A 17,412-nucleotide genomic window follows, 5' to 3' on the forward strand; every position below is an offset into this window, starting at 1 on the left:
CATGTTATATGCCAGAGGTGCATTGGGACTTAGCTGTCATTGAAGAGAGACAAGACCAGATTGTTCCTTACTCCTAAGCACAGTGCTGAAGAATTGTATCTTAGATAAAAATTGCATTCACCAGAACCTCAAGCTACTGATATGAATCAAAAATTGGGACAAACAGCTTTTGAATCAATACCTTTATGATCCCCTGTTGAGCCAGGCAATGCTATAATATTGTACTTTAGAGGCACCCACCACCATATCTTGCTGGGTTAGCTCATTCAAGATGGCAAGTATTGCACACTAGATCTGCCAACACACAATGTCATCTGCAAAAAGAACGCTGCAATAAGCAGGATCAGACTCCCAGGGACTGTTCCTTATAGTAACATCCATTACATTATTGATGAAGATATTGAACAGGATGGGTGACAGTGCATAATCTTGTATCATTTTGGACAAAAATAGGCTCCATGAATCTCAGACACAAATGAATGAGAGAAAATCAAAATTGACACACATAATTTGCATACAAATGGCTTTGTCTGTATTATATATACATAGTAATAATCATTTTCAAATCATCACATACAGATGAAGATATTCTTGATATCTTCATTTGTATGAATGGGTCACTGTAACCAAATCCATGTGCTTTGTACCGGATACAATCAGAGATAGAGGGTTTAAATCTCCCACGCACAATTGACATCAACGTGTTCCAGGAATTGCAATGAAAATGTATGGGGACAGCCTGTAACATCAATTCTTTGGAGAGGGTGAATTCAACAAACTAAATAACATCCTTCCATTTCATACATGACTACTAATATTCTGAGATTGGCAAAACCCGGGCAATGCTCACCATAGCATGGGCACATGGAATGGGTTCGCTTCGGTGAATTTTGAAAGGAATCACTTCCATACAAACCTGCTCAAGGAGTCAGGTCTAGAAGTTGGTTAGCTGCAAGTCAGAAAATTGGGCATCAAGGAAGAAACTGGCCATTCGGAGAAGCTAGGCTATGTGAGATTGTGTTCGGATTCCATTTTGTATTAAGGACACCTTTAGGTGATTTGAAGGATTTTGAACTTTTCAAAATGGACTTTTTAAGGATGACTAAAAGAATGGACTTGTATCCTGGATATGGACCTCTTTGGTATCTGGTCTTAAGCAAGGCATATGGAGCAGAAGCTGTCAGGGCAGCACTCACCTGACAGCCGTGAGATGGATAAAGGAATAGACTTGGCAAAGAACATAATGAATTGATGTATGAACAGCAAACGGAGGATAACCAATCACAATCGAGATAAAATTACAGGCGGGCTGGTTTGGGATCGATAGCCTCCTGAGGAATGGATCGAAACACCAATGAAGCAGAGGACCTTGGGAAACTTGACCAAGTTCGAAAGGTATCATGGATGTTATTATTGATTCAAACTGTTCAGAGAAAGACTTGCTGTACTTTTGAAGTGATAAGCAGAGCATAAAAAAAGACAGCTGTCTTCTCAAGCCGTGAGAAGAGAGAGAGAGGAAAACTATTAGCAGGCTGTTCTGCCGGCAGCCAGAAGATATAAAAACAGCCATTTTACAGTGATTTCTAGGAGATCAGAAGAAGCAGTCAAAGAGACGTTGTCAACGACAATTTAACCCCTCAGTCTTCCAGAACAGACAAATTGATTATTCTGTGTTTCGAGTTGTAAGGCGATCTTATTGAAACATATAAGATTGTGAAGGGGCTTGATCGGGTGGATGCGGTAAGGATGTTCCCAAGGATGGGTGAAACTAGAACTAGGGGGCATAATCTTAGAATAAGGGGCTGCTCTTTCAAAACTGAGATGAGGAGAAACTTCTTCACTCAGAGGGTAGTAGGTCTGTGGAATTTGCTGCCCCAGGAAGCTGTGGAAGCTACATCATTAAATAAATTTAAAACAGAAATAGACAGTTTCCTAGAAGTAAAGGGAATTAGGGGTTACGGGGAGCGGGCAGGAAATTGGACATGAATTTAGATTTGAGGTTAGGATCAGATCAGCCATGATCTTATTGAATGGCGGAGCAGGCTCGAGGGGCCGATTGGCCTACTCCTGCTCCTATTTCTTATGTTTCTTATGTATTCCCTGGAATAAGGTTGCACGGTATCTTTATCTGGAAAACCATTGTGTCTTAATGTCAATAAAGTTTTTTTTAGAAAAGTGTTTCAGTCTTGGTTGATTCTTATCTTTCATATGCTAAAAAGAGTTTAACAAAAAAACCCTACAGATTAAAAGGCAGTTTCTGCAGAAACTGCTGAAACAGGTAGTATCTAGAAAATGTCGACAATCAGCTCTAATAGTCAAGGCCCCTTTCGAGGCTGGTACACACTGACGACATAAAAGATTTTCAGTTTTTCTGTGTAGTTCTGACCTTTTGGTAGATAAATCTATCTGTCTTAAAACTATATAATTACCTTTTCTACACATACGATGAGACATACAGCTTATGCTATATCTTGAAGCCCACCATAGGTGTAGATGAGTGATGGCCATAGAGCTTCCACCTACTGATACCATTGACACAGCAAGTCTTAGGAATGCTGAGCTGATGATAGTTAATGTGAACCATGGTCACAGAAGAGGTATAATGTAATAGCCTGTAGCTGAGTGTATAATAACTGTATCAATTGTAATGGGAAGTTAGGAAGATCGAGGGTTGGTCACCCTACTACTGAGCTCAGCAACTATAACGCGAGATTTCCCGCAGCCTTTGTGTTTCCCACAGCTACCATGTGATTGTCTGTGAGTATAATTTTCTCTAATAAATCTATCAGCCAAAGTCTTTGCATTTAGAACCTTCATTCCTGGCACAGAGACAATGGCTCCAAGCTTGTGTTTCTAGTATTCCCCAACAGAACCCTCAATACAAATGTGCCTAATTATGGAATCTCCAATTACTACTGCATTTCTGTACTTCACTTTCCCCTTTTTGGCAACCACTTGTTTCATGGTGCAATGGATTTGCACATGCTTGTCCTGCTCCAAGTTGTTGCCAGTGCCACAGGTATTCAGTACTCTTAGGAGAGCCCCGCACTGCCTCGTGCCTCATCTTTCTACCCCAGTGCACGGTCATCCGCTTCACTTCCTTACAAATGTACTCTGCCTGTGGGCTGATCATCTCCTGCAATGTGCATTTCAAGAACATGTCAGGCTACCAAATGTGACAAAGTGCCCCAGCTGTTCTTCAAGCTCAGAAATCTTCAACGTGAAAGCAGTTAGAGACACTCCTAGTATGTGCGGTCATCATAGATGTACAAAGCATTCAGGACCTCCAAAAATCACTCCGATCGCACACATCGTGGACTTTATACTAAACTGATTTCTACTAAAAATGCAATATAATTAAACTCAGCAACTTAGACATTTAACTCAAGTATAATTTTAGGTCAACTGCACCTCATGATTGAACTCCCACCATGGCTAAGCTCTACACTTTCCCAGGCTTTTGCACTCCATTGGTATAGTGGAATTGTGGATAAAATTAAGAAATGTAAGGGTTCAGATACTCACATTTTTAGAAGTAGGAGGTCAAGTTGATAAAGCTGTGAATAAATTCTATCAGATCCTAGGTCGCATAAATGGAGACATAGTACAAAGAGGTAATGCTAAACCTATACAAGTCAATGGTTTTGTCATAATTAGAACATTGGCCAAATCTTGCTGGAATGGGGCATCTCGCGGTGTCTGCTGTGAGTTAGACTTTTTCCAGCACCCTACAGCTTGAATATAATTTGCTGGGAGTGCGAGCTGATAACTTCACGGGGAGGGCAATGGGGCATCTGGGACTTCTGTGAACAATGGGACCAATAGTGTATTTCCTTAACCAATGAGATTTAAGTATTGTGAAAGAAACAGAGGAACAAAGGAGAAGGAGGGTGAAAGGGAGTCAAATCAGGTACAGAAAGAGAAATAAAGAGAGGGAAAGAAAGATTCAATTAAAAGAGAGAGAGAAAAAAGAGACCAAAAGAAAAATTAAGAAAAAAATTTCAAAGTTTAAAATTTGAAATTTTAAAAAATCTTTAACAACGATTTACTACATGCAGGAATGAGACTCAACAGTTTAAATTGCTCTCTTTCTGTGCCAGAGAGATTAATTGGTATGGCATTAATAATTATCATGCCATTAAAAGGGTACTTACACTAGTAATCATGAGCCCTAACTTTCTGTGGCGAGTTTAATGGGCAAGTAATGTGCAAATCCAGCAAGTTCTTAAAAATAACAGGGAGGCTAAGGGCCAGATGCTGTTTGTGCGAAGCAAACGGTGGAGCAGTGTAAACCGACCAGCAAGTTCTGGAGGATCACAACTCACAGCGTATCTCTTCTTCCCCTGAATTTGCTGGACGATTTGGCATTAGTAACGGTGTGCTTCGTGTATTCGCCGTTTTTTTTCCAGAAAGATTTGGCCCAGTGTCCCCAGTTTTGGATGCCTTATTTTAGGAAGAATGTCAAGTCCATGGAAAAAATGCAGAGGAAATTCAGCAAGAGAATGCCAGGGATGAGAGGCTTTAGTTATGAGGACAGACAAGAGAAATTGGGGCTTTTTCCATGATGACAAATAAGGTTGAGAGGAGAACTGATGGAGATGTTTTGATAAGTGAGATGTTTTGGAATTTTTTGATCATTTTTACACAGAAAGGATTTGGAAATAAATTACATTTAAGTGGTGCATTTTAAATTAAAGTGGGTTTGCACAGGTTTAAAATTCTCCATATAACTTAGGAGAATTTTTGTTTTCAAGCAGAGAGTGGTTAGTACATGGAATACCCTACTTGGAACAGTGATGGAAGCAACATCAATAATAGCTTTTAAAGGGCAAATTAAAACATATTTGGGAAAAACTTTTTAAAAGAGTATGGGGAAAAGGCAAAGGAATGACAATAAGTTGTGAGCTCTTTCAGTCAGTCAGTGCAGGCACAATGGGCTTTAAAATATTGTGATTCTATGCTGCTTGCCCTTAAAGAGATCTTACCAGCAATTGTTCTTTTAGAGGGAGCAACAGGTTTGTGATCAGCATGTATGCAACAAGAGTGCTGCCAAAGATTGAGGGTTCAGTTGGAGTTGTTGCAGGAAATGCAGTGAAAGTTACTGGCCCTGTTTGGTGCTGAAGGGCACCCATCTGTAAAAGCCCAGGTGCAAGCTGCATGAATGGAGGTTGCTGAGCAGTCCCCCAGGTCCACCATACATAGAAGCAAATAAGGAGAAAGTTCTGTGGCATCAGGTGAGATGTCAAGGAAAGTGTAGGCACTTTTGTATACATGTGTACTGCTCATGTAAATGCTCATCTGCTGCACCCTCAGGGAAATAAGATCCAAGGCACACAGCTAATAGCTTCGTCTATGTACTCTGCTTATAAACCAAGGCTGCTCACAACCATCAGGAGAGATCTAGGGCAGGCAATGAGCCCGCCGTGCTGAAGCAGCTATCTGAATTTAAGTAGACGGCCTTCGCCCTTTTTAGCTGAGAACCTTTTGAAGGCAAGAGCGAGTTTGGAAGTGTGGTGCCACAACCCAAGTATCCTTCATTTATTATGATTCTCCATTAATTTATACACTAACTGCTGTTCCAAATTCTCACAGCACAGGCTATCTTTGCAAAGCCACTGCATGACACACAAAATTTCTCAGGATCTTATTTGTGTTGTAGAACATTGCCTCAGGGATACATTGTAAATCTTACACCTTTTCTCTTCCTTTAGGTTCTGCCTAGATGAGGAGGCCGGAGAAAGTGATGCCATAAAACTAGGTACTTCACTCCACCCATTCCAAGCATCAACACAGACACTAGCACTCTTAAGAATGTTGTTAGTATGTTTTAGGAGGAAGCACTACAATTACAAGTCACAGGTGAAGAGGAGCAAGTGGAGGTAGCAGAAGAGAACAAAGAAAGATCTGTCCATGCAAGTGGGGCCGTAACCAGAGGTCACAGATTTCAAATAATTGCCAAAAGAACTAGAGGGGAAACGAGGAGAATTTTTTTTCACACAGAGGGTTGTTACGATCTGGAATGCACTACCTGAAAGGGTGCTGGAAGCTGATTCCATAAGAACTTTCTAAAGGCAATTGGACACCTACTTGAAGAGGACTAAATTGCAGGGTTATAGGGAAAGAGCTGGGGTGTGGGACTAAATTGGACAGCTGTTTCAAAGAGCTGGCACAGGCATGATGGGCCAAATGGCCTCCTTCTGTGCTGTAAGATTCTATTCTATTCTATGCAGCACAATAAAAGAAAGAATGAACTTGCAGATATATAGCGCTTTTCACCACCTCACGGCATCCCAAAGCACTTTACAGCCGATTAAATACTTTTGAAGTGTAGTCACTGTTGTAACATAGGGAAATGCGGCAGCCAATTTGCGCACAATAAGGTCGCACAAGAGACGATAACCAGATAATCTGCCTTAGTGATGATGGTTGAGGGATAAGTATCGGCCAGGACTTTGGGAGACCTCCCTGCTCTTTTTCTGTAGTGTTGTCTATAGGATTCTGACATGATCTGTTGGCAATTTCTTTGCTAGTATTCTCAGCTTAGCTCAGTTGGTAGTACTCACACCTGTACATCAGAACATTTGGGTTCAAACCACCCTCCTAGCTTACATAGAAGATTAGTGCAGTACTGAAGGTGTCATTTGGATGAGATGTTGGGGGTAATTTTCAACTTTGGGGCGGACAGAAAACTAGTGGCAGCAGATCGGTCACCCACTGAAGTCAACGGAAAGGAAAATCGGACGGAGTGTACAACAGGTGGCTGATCCGCTGCCGCCAGTTTCCCACACCTGCCGGAGTTGAAAATTATATCCGTTAAACCTAGGCCCCGTTTTTCTGTTCGGGTGGATGTAAAAGATCCTATTGCACTATTCAAAAGGAAAGTAGCTAGCTGGTCAGTCAATCATCAAATGTTTGTGTGACTGTGTGTACAAATTGCCTGTTGTGTTTGCCTTCATATCAGCAATGACTGCAAGTCAAAAGTAATTCATTGGTCGTGATGCGCTTTGGGACATCCTGAAGACATGATAAAGTGCTATATAAATGCAAGACCTTTCTTTCATTAGTACTTCAGAGGCAAGTATACCCACTGCTTATTACAATTGGAAATGGCTTATCAGACAAATCTAAAGGATCATGGTTTAAAAATGCTTTCTAGCTTCTAACGTATGCGTGCATCAGATTGTAGTGAATAACACACTATTTTTTTCTTACTGATAGTACTCTATCATGTTTTCTCTTTCTCATATTGAATTATAAGAAAAAATATGCTATACAGAAATGAACACCAGCCAACCTTCACACCTGAAACAGAATGGAGCCATGCACAGCCTATTGACTCTCATACATATTGATAAAGCAAATGGATTAACCTCCTGCTGTTTATAGAAGTTGAAAGCACATTGAACTGCCATATCATCTTCTATTCCAACTGTAGTAATTCAGTGTTAAAAAACAGCAATTTCAGTAGCTTATCATGATCCTCCCTCTGCAGGTTCACTCAGATTTTGGAATATATATATATATATATATATATATATATAAATATAAAAGAAACAATATTAATTATGACAAGCTTTTCTTGGTTTTTGCAATTTGTGTCTAAACAACTCACTGCCTTCCCAAAAAGGTAATTCAACACATACACACATGATGTCTTTGTAATAAAAATACTTTTTGCTGTTCTTATTCCTGAGGTTTACCTACAATACCCCTTTAAAAGTAAATGATTTAAGGTCCTGGGTTCAATGCCCAGTCTGTGCTGAGTTTACTGATCTCAGTCAGGGTGTCAGGAGGGGAGCTACAACGAGCCTCAATGCTCCTGAGATAGGAAAGTAAAAACTGGGGAATGCTCCTGCTCCTGATCACTGTCGGTGACCCCTAATGTTAGTGAGCACATGGAAGTGGGGAAAGGCCAGGATCAGGTTCAGCTGTGACATGATGTGTGGTAACCGTCTGTCAATGCTCAAAGTCCCATACATAAATAGTGGCCACAAGTATCAGAGATGGTCTAACATTCATGGAACCAACATCCATGGAACCATACCTTAGACAAAGCCAATGTCTCGAGAAGAGGAGGGCAGGACAGAAAAATTAGTGAAAAAAAAATTATGCATCTGATCAAATTATTCTCATATGGTTTTGATTATTCAAAAGCTGTTGTACTAAAAAGACAAGATGCATAGTAATATTTAGAAGCAGTCTCTAATATGAAGAAGGTATGTTCTTTGATGCAAATAATGAGAAAGTTATTGCATTCACTATAGGGTAAGCCTATTTTGTTTTAACTCAGCATTGGTACAACAATGCTGTAACTCTCAACATCCAACTCTCAACACTCCCTTACTCGTCCTCTACCATTTTTGAGTATTAAAGATAAGGTGGGAACATTTTAGTGGTCTGTTGCATGGGATATTCACGGGTGCAATTAAAACTATAGTTATGGTAATATATGTAAGATTTAACACAGCTATTAGGGTGAGGATCACAAATAAACTTTTGTGAGACTTTCCTTGCATATTATTTTAAATTTTATATTGTTTCTTAAGGAGATTTTACGTGAACTCAACTTTTTGTAAATGCTTTATTGGTTTATTACATGAAAAAGTATATGAGTGGAAATTGGCCCCTAAGTTCCTCAACAGCTAGAAATGGCTAACTTCCCTTAAAATGGACAGTTTTCATCAAAAAAATGAAACCCTTATTATTTTGTTTACAGATACTTTCCATAATGACATAAATTACATTAGTTTGGGATGGCATTATCACAATGACTATGATGCACATTCCTCTGGTTCTTCTCATTCCCCAAACATTTTACCATAAAGGCAGTGTGACTTTAAGGGTCTCATCTCTGTAAATCATAAGAAGCAACTTTTATAAAATAACATTATTTAGCAAAGCTACTTTAAGGAGTTATCCAGGAACTCCACCCACCCCATGCAGTCTACCGACAAAAAAAATTGGGGCACTTTTTGGGGGTCCAGGCTGCTTCCATGTTATGGTGGGAATTTGGTGGAACTACCACAGATTTTCAGGACCAAAAAGCCTAAAGATATCATCAGAAACCAATCTAACAGGTCACCCGGTCCAGATGGGATGCATCCCATATTGCTGAGGGAAGCTAGGGTGGAGATAGCAGAAGTTCTGACCACAATCTTTCAATCCTTGTTGGATATGGGAGTGATGCCAGAGGACTGGAGGATTGAAAATGTTACACTCCTGTTCAAAAAAAGAGTTAAACCTGGTAACTAAAGGCCAATCAGTTTAACGTCAGTGGTGGGAAAACTACTAGAGACCACTGTCAATGACAAAATTAATTCTCACTTGGAGAAGCGTGGGTTAATAAGGGACAGCCAGCACAGATTTGTTAAAGGCAAATCATGTCTGACTAACCTGATTGAGTTCTTTGATGAAGTAACAGAGAGGGTTGATGAAGGTAGTGCAGTAGATGTTGTATATATGGACTTTCAAAAGATACTTGATAAAGTACCACATAACAGACTTATTCGGAAAATAGAAGCACATGGGATTAAAGGGACGGTGGCAATATGGGTACGTAATTGGCTAAGGGATAGGAGGCAGAGAGTAGCGGCGAATGGATGTTTTTCTGACTGGAGAGAAATATGCAGTGGGGTCCCCCAGGGGTCTGTATTAAGACCATTGCTTTTCTTGTTATATATAAATGACGCAGACTTGGGTATAGGGAGTACGATTTTGAAGTTTGCGAATGATACAAAACTTGGCAAAGTAGTAAATAGTGAGGCTAGTAGCAGACTTCAGGAGGACATAAACAGACTGATGAAATGGGTAGATACATGGCAGATGCAATTTAAGTGGATAAATGTGAAGTGATGAACAAAATAGAGAGACAGTATAATCTAAATGGTACTATTTTGAGGGGGATGCAAGAGCAGAGGGACCTGGGGGTGCATATTCACAAATCTTTGAAGGTAGCAGGGCAAGTTGATAAGGCAGTTAAGAAAGCATATGGGATACTTGGCTTTTTAAATAGGGGCATTGAATACAAAAACAAGGAAGTCATGCTAAACCTTTACAAATCACTGGTTAGGTCTCAGCTGGAGTATTGTGTACAATTCTGGGTATCACATTTTAGGAAGGATGTCAAGGCCTTGGAGATGGTAAAGATACCAGGGATGAGGGATTTCAGTTACGTGGAGAGATTGGAGAAGCTGTGATTATTCTACTTCGAGCAGAGAAGGTTAAGGGGAGACCTAATAGAGGTATTCAAAATTATATGGAGCTTTGATAGAGCAAGTTAGCAAAAACTGTTTCCCCTGGCAAGCGGGTCGATAATCAGAGGTCATGGATTTAAAATGATTGGCAAAAGAACTAGAGGGGAAACAAGGAGAAAGATCTGGAACACGCTATCTGAAAGGGTGGTTGAATCAGATGCCACTGCAACTTTCAAAAGGCAATTGGACGTGTACTTGAAGATTAATTTGCAGGGTTATGGGGAAAAAGCTGAGGTGTGGGACTAAATTGAACAAATCTTTCAAAGAGCCGGCACAGGATTGACGGGTCGAATGGCCTCCTTCTGTGCTGCAAGATTCTACGATTCTATTGAGCACGCCTAAAATTACAAACTTAGCTGAAGGTCAACCAGATTGTGAAGAGTCTGCATGCATTTCTTGCTTTAATTTCTCTTCCCTTTCATAAGGGCTAAAAATAGGCATCATAGAATTCCCAAAGTGCACTGACCATTTGTAGCTCTCACAATGATTATACAGTTGGTAACATGGGAATTTCAGGCTGACATCACTGTGACAGGTTAAACAAAGCACTGAGAGAGTTCTTCGATACGGAGCGGTGGTTCCATTGGTCCGCCGCTGTCAGCAGACAATGCATCTTGGGAAATCGCAGGCACACAGTCTCAACGTTCCATCCATTAAAATTAATCACCAGATGTTTATTTTTCCATAGATGATCTGAACATTCCTTTTGTTCCTATATTCTTGGATACACTTCATTTTTTTCAATATTATACTGCATTTAAAAAGCAAATCATTTATTGGTGATTTTGAAAGACTGAAATTTGAAAGAGCAACAGTGACAAGGATTGGGTGGATCAATATTCTTTCTCCTCTGAGATTGCATTTGAAAGGGTTAAAAGTTTCCTCTCTGCCCACTGTAAATGTTCTAACTGAACTGAATTTGGATAGTCTCAACCTCTTTCCAGTTGACTGCAAGTTCACATCATAAAACTGCCCATATTTTGGCACCAATTGGGTCTCGGGGGCCTCAATCCAATAGCCACAGGCAAGATGAAGGTGGATCATTAAAATGCAGTAATTAGCTCTCATTTGAAACTGGGGTAAATATAACAGTCCCAATTTTAACCCAGCCCACCCGGCATGAACAGGGCGGGCAGGTGGTTAAAATGGCAGTCAGGGGATCTTGCAGTGTTCCTGTCTGACATCATCTTATTTACCAGAAAACTCGTTCGTTCAGGAGGGCAACCCGCCACAGTCAGGCAGGGGCCCACTTTAGATTCAAAAGTCACAGCCCGATGATGCAATCGGTGCCATGATGCCATTTTAACTGCAGAAATCAAGGTGCTCACCTGTTGCCAAACCAGCAGCAAAATGGCCAGAAAAGACCATGATAAGTATTTTTTTTAAAAAGGTTTGGATTCCTTTGGAAGAGTAGGAGTGCTCCTCCAGGCCCTGCAAGCAATTTTTGGGCCTCACCAGCCTTCCCTCTCTCTCCCATCAGCAGCTCCTTGGAGACGCCCTATCCAGCATTTACCTTGTGCTGGGGACTATTCCTTTGGGTCCCTGGCGGCATCGACCTCCTGTCCGATTTCCCGCGCCCGCCCATCGACTGTATCGTCATTCCCATTGGCTTCAGGCGGGAGACAGTACTGCGTTATTCAAATGAGGCCTGGTAGTTAAAATGGCCCGGGCCTCACACTGAATTCTCCACGGGGGGTTTCCCTCGTGTCCACACCCATCTGCCCAGAACGCGCCCAGAGTTAAAATTGGGACTAATATTACTGAGGCAGACTAGCCCATTACCTGTGAGTTATTGTTGTTGACAATAGATGCAAAAAAGCAGGAAAATTCTTACAATTCCCAGCACTAGCATCCCTCATTTCAATTTGTATCAAAAAAGTTAAAATTTAAAGACTGGAGGTGCCATCCTATAATGGTAAACTTCTAATTAACTTAGCGTGAGCAGAGATAGCTTGTAAAATCCAAGATCTCAAAAAATCGGTGAAACGTTTTCAGATATCTATAGAGGTTATAAATAGGTGGGAAAAGAATAATGAAGGTAAATATGACCTGACATTGACCTGCACTCCATCAAATCTTTTACTGAGAACCTTGCAACGGTGGTCCAGTAGGTCATACGCAGAACTGTATGAATTAATTAAGGATGAATAAAAATAACTTCCCGTCTAGCTGCCTCCAGTGAGTAGAATTATTCCAGCACAAGTACAAATGTATTGTTAGCTGTCACTGGGACAAGTGTGTCAGGTCAAAATTATTCTGTTTAAAATGATACCATAGGGAACATTATCAAGACTAAAATAGTAACACATATGGCACCACTGTGACTTCAGAAGTCAACAATTTGACCTGCTTGGAAATTGTTCTGTGCGTCTTATCATACATCTGTGAAGCTGGCATAATTTCACTTGTATCTAGGACAAGTAGGATTTCACTGGGACAAGTGACCACCTTTTGCTATCTATTGCAAAGACAGGTATGATTTTCCAAATGATTTTCGTCACTAAATATAAAGCAAAGTAACTGTTCATTATTGGTCAAGAAAGACTTCTGATTGAATGACTGCGGATATTGGTGAAGCAGTAGGAACTGAAAAGGATCTGCATTATTATTACAACAATAAAGTTTTCTTACTTGTCAGTGGTTCTCTGTTGCACATAATCGCTTGCAATATACTGACACAAGATGGAGCTGAGAGAATATACTCTCATAACAAGAGTTACAGTAAGCGGATGGGCTAAGGAATGACAGATGGATTTCAATATGGGTAAATGTAATGCAATATATAATTGAGCAAGATATTTATCTAAAAATGAAGGGATGTCCATCAAGGTGTGAATATTGATTGCTCACTGAAGGTTTCCAGTGAATGTGAAGCTGTTAACAAGTTTAAACAAGTATTATTATATAGCTCAAGGACATTTGATTGTAGGTCAAAGCAAATTATTTTAACCTAGTTTAGATAATTGCTCAGAGGATATTCAAAATATTGTGTATAGTTTTGGGTACTCTACTTACAAAAGAACATCAATGGATTGGATAGGGTTCAGAGAAGAGAGAGACAAAGATGGATTTTGGTTCTTAGGAATCTAAGTTATGAAGACAAATTCACAGAGCTGAACTAATTTGCATTAGAAAAAAAAGATATGTTGGCCCTGAAATTCCACAAGGATTCTCCTGGTCTCCTGCCACCGATTCACCAACAGAACCCTAGGGAAATGGCATAACAGTTGAAAATAGCCATTCACCATTTCTCTGGGGGTTCCTCCAGTGTTCTGCTGGAGTTACTGTGGGACATTGGGAGAAGTCCTGTGGAATTTCAGAATCACTGTACTATATTCTTTCACACTATTTTAAAAAGGAATTAAAGGACGTGGGGAATGAGCAGCAGAGTCTGATTAAACTCGGTGGCTCATATGGAGAAAAACACAGGTACAGACCTAATAGGCTAAATTACTTGTCCTGTGCTGGGATATTTTGAAGCTTAGATTTTCCAATCAGCATTATTTTAACACCTGCATTAATCCATTTGAAATAAATGGGTTATTGCTGCATTAAAAAAATGATTGGAAAGTCCAAGCTTATAACTGTACAATTTAGGAACAATATGATGCAGTTCTTTAAAATACTGAGAAGCATAGATTAAATGTATGTAAGCAGACATTTTAATTTGTACTGTGAGCACAGAACTGGAGGGCACATGTGTAAAAACACTTAGTTCAAGCAAAAGAGATTAAAGTTATTTTTTCCACACAGTAGTGGATATGTGGAACAGGCTCACAGCAGGAATAGTTAATGATATGCTGATTAACATCATTAAAAAGAATTGGATAATTATGTAGCTAGGAACAAGAATGAATGCCACATGAGTATGATCAATAATGTATGGAAAATTATGTCACCTGAGTTGCTGGGACCATTGAAATGTTATCAGCATAGAGTAGCTGGGCCACTCTTGAATAACAGAGGTTTGAAGGCAGGTAGGTACTCTGGGGGCTTGCATGGGTTAAATCTAAGTCAGGGAGAAATATAAGTAACTTTTTTTCTGAAGTTTAAGTAGAAAATTGATCAGGTAGGTTGCACATGGTTTATGAAGGAGTAAGCTTGATGGGCTAAATGATCTTTTCTTATTCTTTGCTTTCTTGTGTTCCTATGTATAGAATAATATACATTTTTTCTCAATAATTATTCATATATAATTTCACTTGTGAAATATAAAAAGCATTTTTTATTATACATTCATCGACAGCAACTGCAGCATGGAGTCAGCTTTACGGCTACAATTATAGCAACGTTCTGGAAGCGGGTTTTATAAGGGATGTTTTAGGTTTCCCAGAAATTCATTTTAAATCAAGATAGATTTAATTTGGGTCATAGTACTGCCAGCATGTGTTAGGATTATTAGCAAGCGATTTTACCAGAAGGGTATAACATATATATTGATAGTTCAAATATATAGGCTATTGTCGTGAATGTATGTCAGATTTTAGCACTTTTAATTAAATGACCACTTCTAGGACACTGTGCGTAAGAGGTGGGTTGAGGAAGGGAATGATGTGAATGAGTTGATGTTTGAAGCTTGGACTGATGAGACGCATGTGAATCCTTCTATTAATTTACAGAACAGACATGGCTGATGCTTCAATTTATGTTGTGTAAAGAATGATCAGTGATTGCCTTAGGTATTTCTAGTATAATGCTAACAAGCTTTGACCAATGCAAATTCTGTGAGAAGCAATAAAAAAGACTTTTATTTGAAGGTTGCCTTAGGGTGTATTTATCAGTCAGCTCAGTTACAATTTTATTGGAGAAGACAAAAAATGAGATTGGGCAGCACAAATCTTCTTTAATTCCCTATCAATGCAATTAGTTAGTTCTGGGCGTGCATTTTTACAGGAATAAGGAGATGGATGTTTCCAAGACCTGATTCTCAAACGCACCATTAATCACTGTAATGGTTTACAATACTCTATCACACAGGTGGATGGGTGCCACACTTGCTTGATCTATGGCTATACAAGTTACCCATAGTGAAGTCACAACACATGACATTAAAAACTAGCTAAGAATGGCAGGCAGATTTCACTTGTAACACTAAGGTAGTGAATCCTAAATTCTCTGCGATTGTCTCCTTATTCTCCGTTCACTACCAGGAGATATCTAACCTAATCTTAGCCATACCTACGTAACTTAAGTTTCCGTGTCCATTTGCATGCGCACTTTGGCTGCTGCTACATACATGAGCCCATCACTTCTACTCCCCTTTTTCTTCTCTTTTTATCCCTCTCAGGCTCTTCTCTCCTGTCATCATGCCTTCTATCATTTCTCCCCCCCCCCCCGCAAATCCCCACCCATCCCTTCACTATTCCTGCACCTTCCTACTCGGCTGCCTCTATCCCAGGCTTGACTCCCCCTCGGATAAGCTTACAGCTTCCACCTGTGCCTCTCATGGCATCCTTCAAAGGGCTCATCATGGAACTCATCCCTACCTCCTCATAAGCAGCAACCCCAACTGCCCCATCCTACTCTCTTGCCTACCTTGTCGCCCAGTGCTCCCGCTGGGGCTAATCTGGCCAATCTTCTTCCATCCCATCCTGCACTCCCCTACCCCCCGCCCCGCTGATCCTGTGGACTCTGCCAATGGATCAGCTATCACTGCCCCTCTCCGCATCTCCCTCAAGAATGACTTGTGAACAAGGCCCTTGCCATTCATGAGCTTATTATGTATGATTGCATTGCCATCAAGGCCTTGACGGAAACTTGGCTCACCGGGTGATAAAACCTTTTCCCTTTTTGAAGCCTCCCCACCTGGTTATATCTTCCACCACTTGTCTGGTCCAAACTGTGGTGTGGCCTGTATCCCCAAATCGCACCTTGGTTTGTTCACTATTCCTCTGATATCTTCTCCTCCTTGAAGCATCTCACCTTGTTCCATCCCTCTCACCTCGCCTTTGAAATCCTTGTTCTCTACTGCTGCCCCAAGTACCTTAAGCTCTCCTGCCATCTAAAGTTGCCTACCCATATTCACAGCCAGCACCTCGATCTTGCCATCTCACTTGGTCTCTTTACACCCATCAACTCATAACATGATCGAGTTCAATGTAGTTTTTGAAAGGGAAAAAAGTGGGTCAGCTGCTAAGATTCTAGACTTGAATAAGGCCGACTTCAATGGGATGAGACAGAGACTGTCCACAGAAAAGTGGGCAAATCTGTTAATGGGTAAAACGACTGATGATCAGTGGGAAATGTTTAAAGAAACATTTAACGTGATACAGAATCGGTTTATACCCCTGAGGGGCAAGAACTCTACTTGCCAAAAAAAAAAACATGGACAACTAAAGAGGTAAGGGACAGTATAAGACATAAGGAAAGGGCATACATAAAGGCAAAAAATGGCACAGATCCTGGCGAATGGGAAAGATACAAAGATCAACAAAGGGTCACAAAACAGATAGTAAGAGCTACAAAAAGAGAGTATGAAAACAAACTTGCAAGGAATATCAAAACCAATACGAAGAACTTTTATAGTTATATTAGGAAAAAGAGGGTGGTCAGGAGCAGTGTTGACCCCTTAAAAACTGAAAGTGGGGATATTGTCATTGACAATGGGGAAATGGCAGACATGTTGAATGATTACTTTGCGTCAGTATTTACAGTAGAAAAAGAGGATAGCACGCCAGAAATCCCAAGAAAACTAATATTGAATCAGGGACAGCGACTCGATAAAATTAACATAAATAAAGCAACAGTAATGAAGAAAATAATAGCACTAAAGAGTGACAAATCCCCAGGACCAGATGGTTTCCATCCCAGGGTTTTAAAGGAAGTAGGTGAGCACATTGCAGATGCCCTAACTATAATCTTTCAAAGTACTCTAGATTCTGGATTGGAAAATTGCACATGTCACTCCGCTTTTTAAGAAAGGAGAGGGAAACCAGGGAATTATAGACCAGTTAGCCTAACATCTGTTGTGGGGAAAATGCTGGAGTCTATAATTAAGGATAGGGTGACTGAACACCGAGAATTTTCAGTTAATCAGAGAGAGCCAGCATGGATTTGTGAAAGGTAGGTTGTGCCCGACAAACCTGATTCAATTTTTTGAAGAGGTGACTAAAGTAGTGCACAGGGGAATGTCAATGGACGTTATTTATATGGACTTCCA

At 40.3% G+C, this 17,412-nt stretch overlaps 1 protein-coding gene and 1 long non-coding RNA gene across 2 annotated transcripts in view; one reads left to right on the forward strand and one right to left on the reverse strand.

Moving 5' to 3' along the window:
* The window catches only part of gabbr2 (gamma-aminobutyric acid (GABA) B receptor, 2), a 971,826-nt gene that overhangs the window by 634,465 nt on the left and 319,949 nt on the right, over positions 1-17,412 (reverse strand). The window lies entirely within an intron of this gene.
* LOC137334100 (uncharacterized) overlaps positions 1-17,412 on the forward strand; it is a 62,035-nt gene that overhangs the window by 12,300 nt on the left and 32,323 nt on the right. Inside the window, exon 2 of the long non-coding RNA XR_010966063.1 lies at positions 5,712-5,758. This is a non-coding gene — a long non-coding RNA (uncharacterized lncRNA). The remainder of the gene's footprint in view (positions 1-5,711; positions 5,759-17,412) is intronic.

The sequence above is a fragment of the Heptranchias perlo genome, chromosome 2, assembly GCF_035084215.1.
Source record: "Heptranchias perlo isolate sHepPer1 chromosome 2, sHepPer1.hap1, whole genome shotgun sequence".
In the NCBI taxonomy this organism is placed as follows: Eukaryota; Metazoa; Chordata; class Chondrichthyes; order Hexanchiformes; family Hexanchidae; genus Heptranchias; species Heptranchias perlo.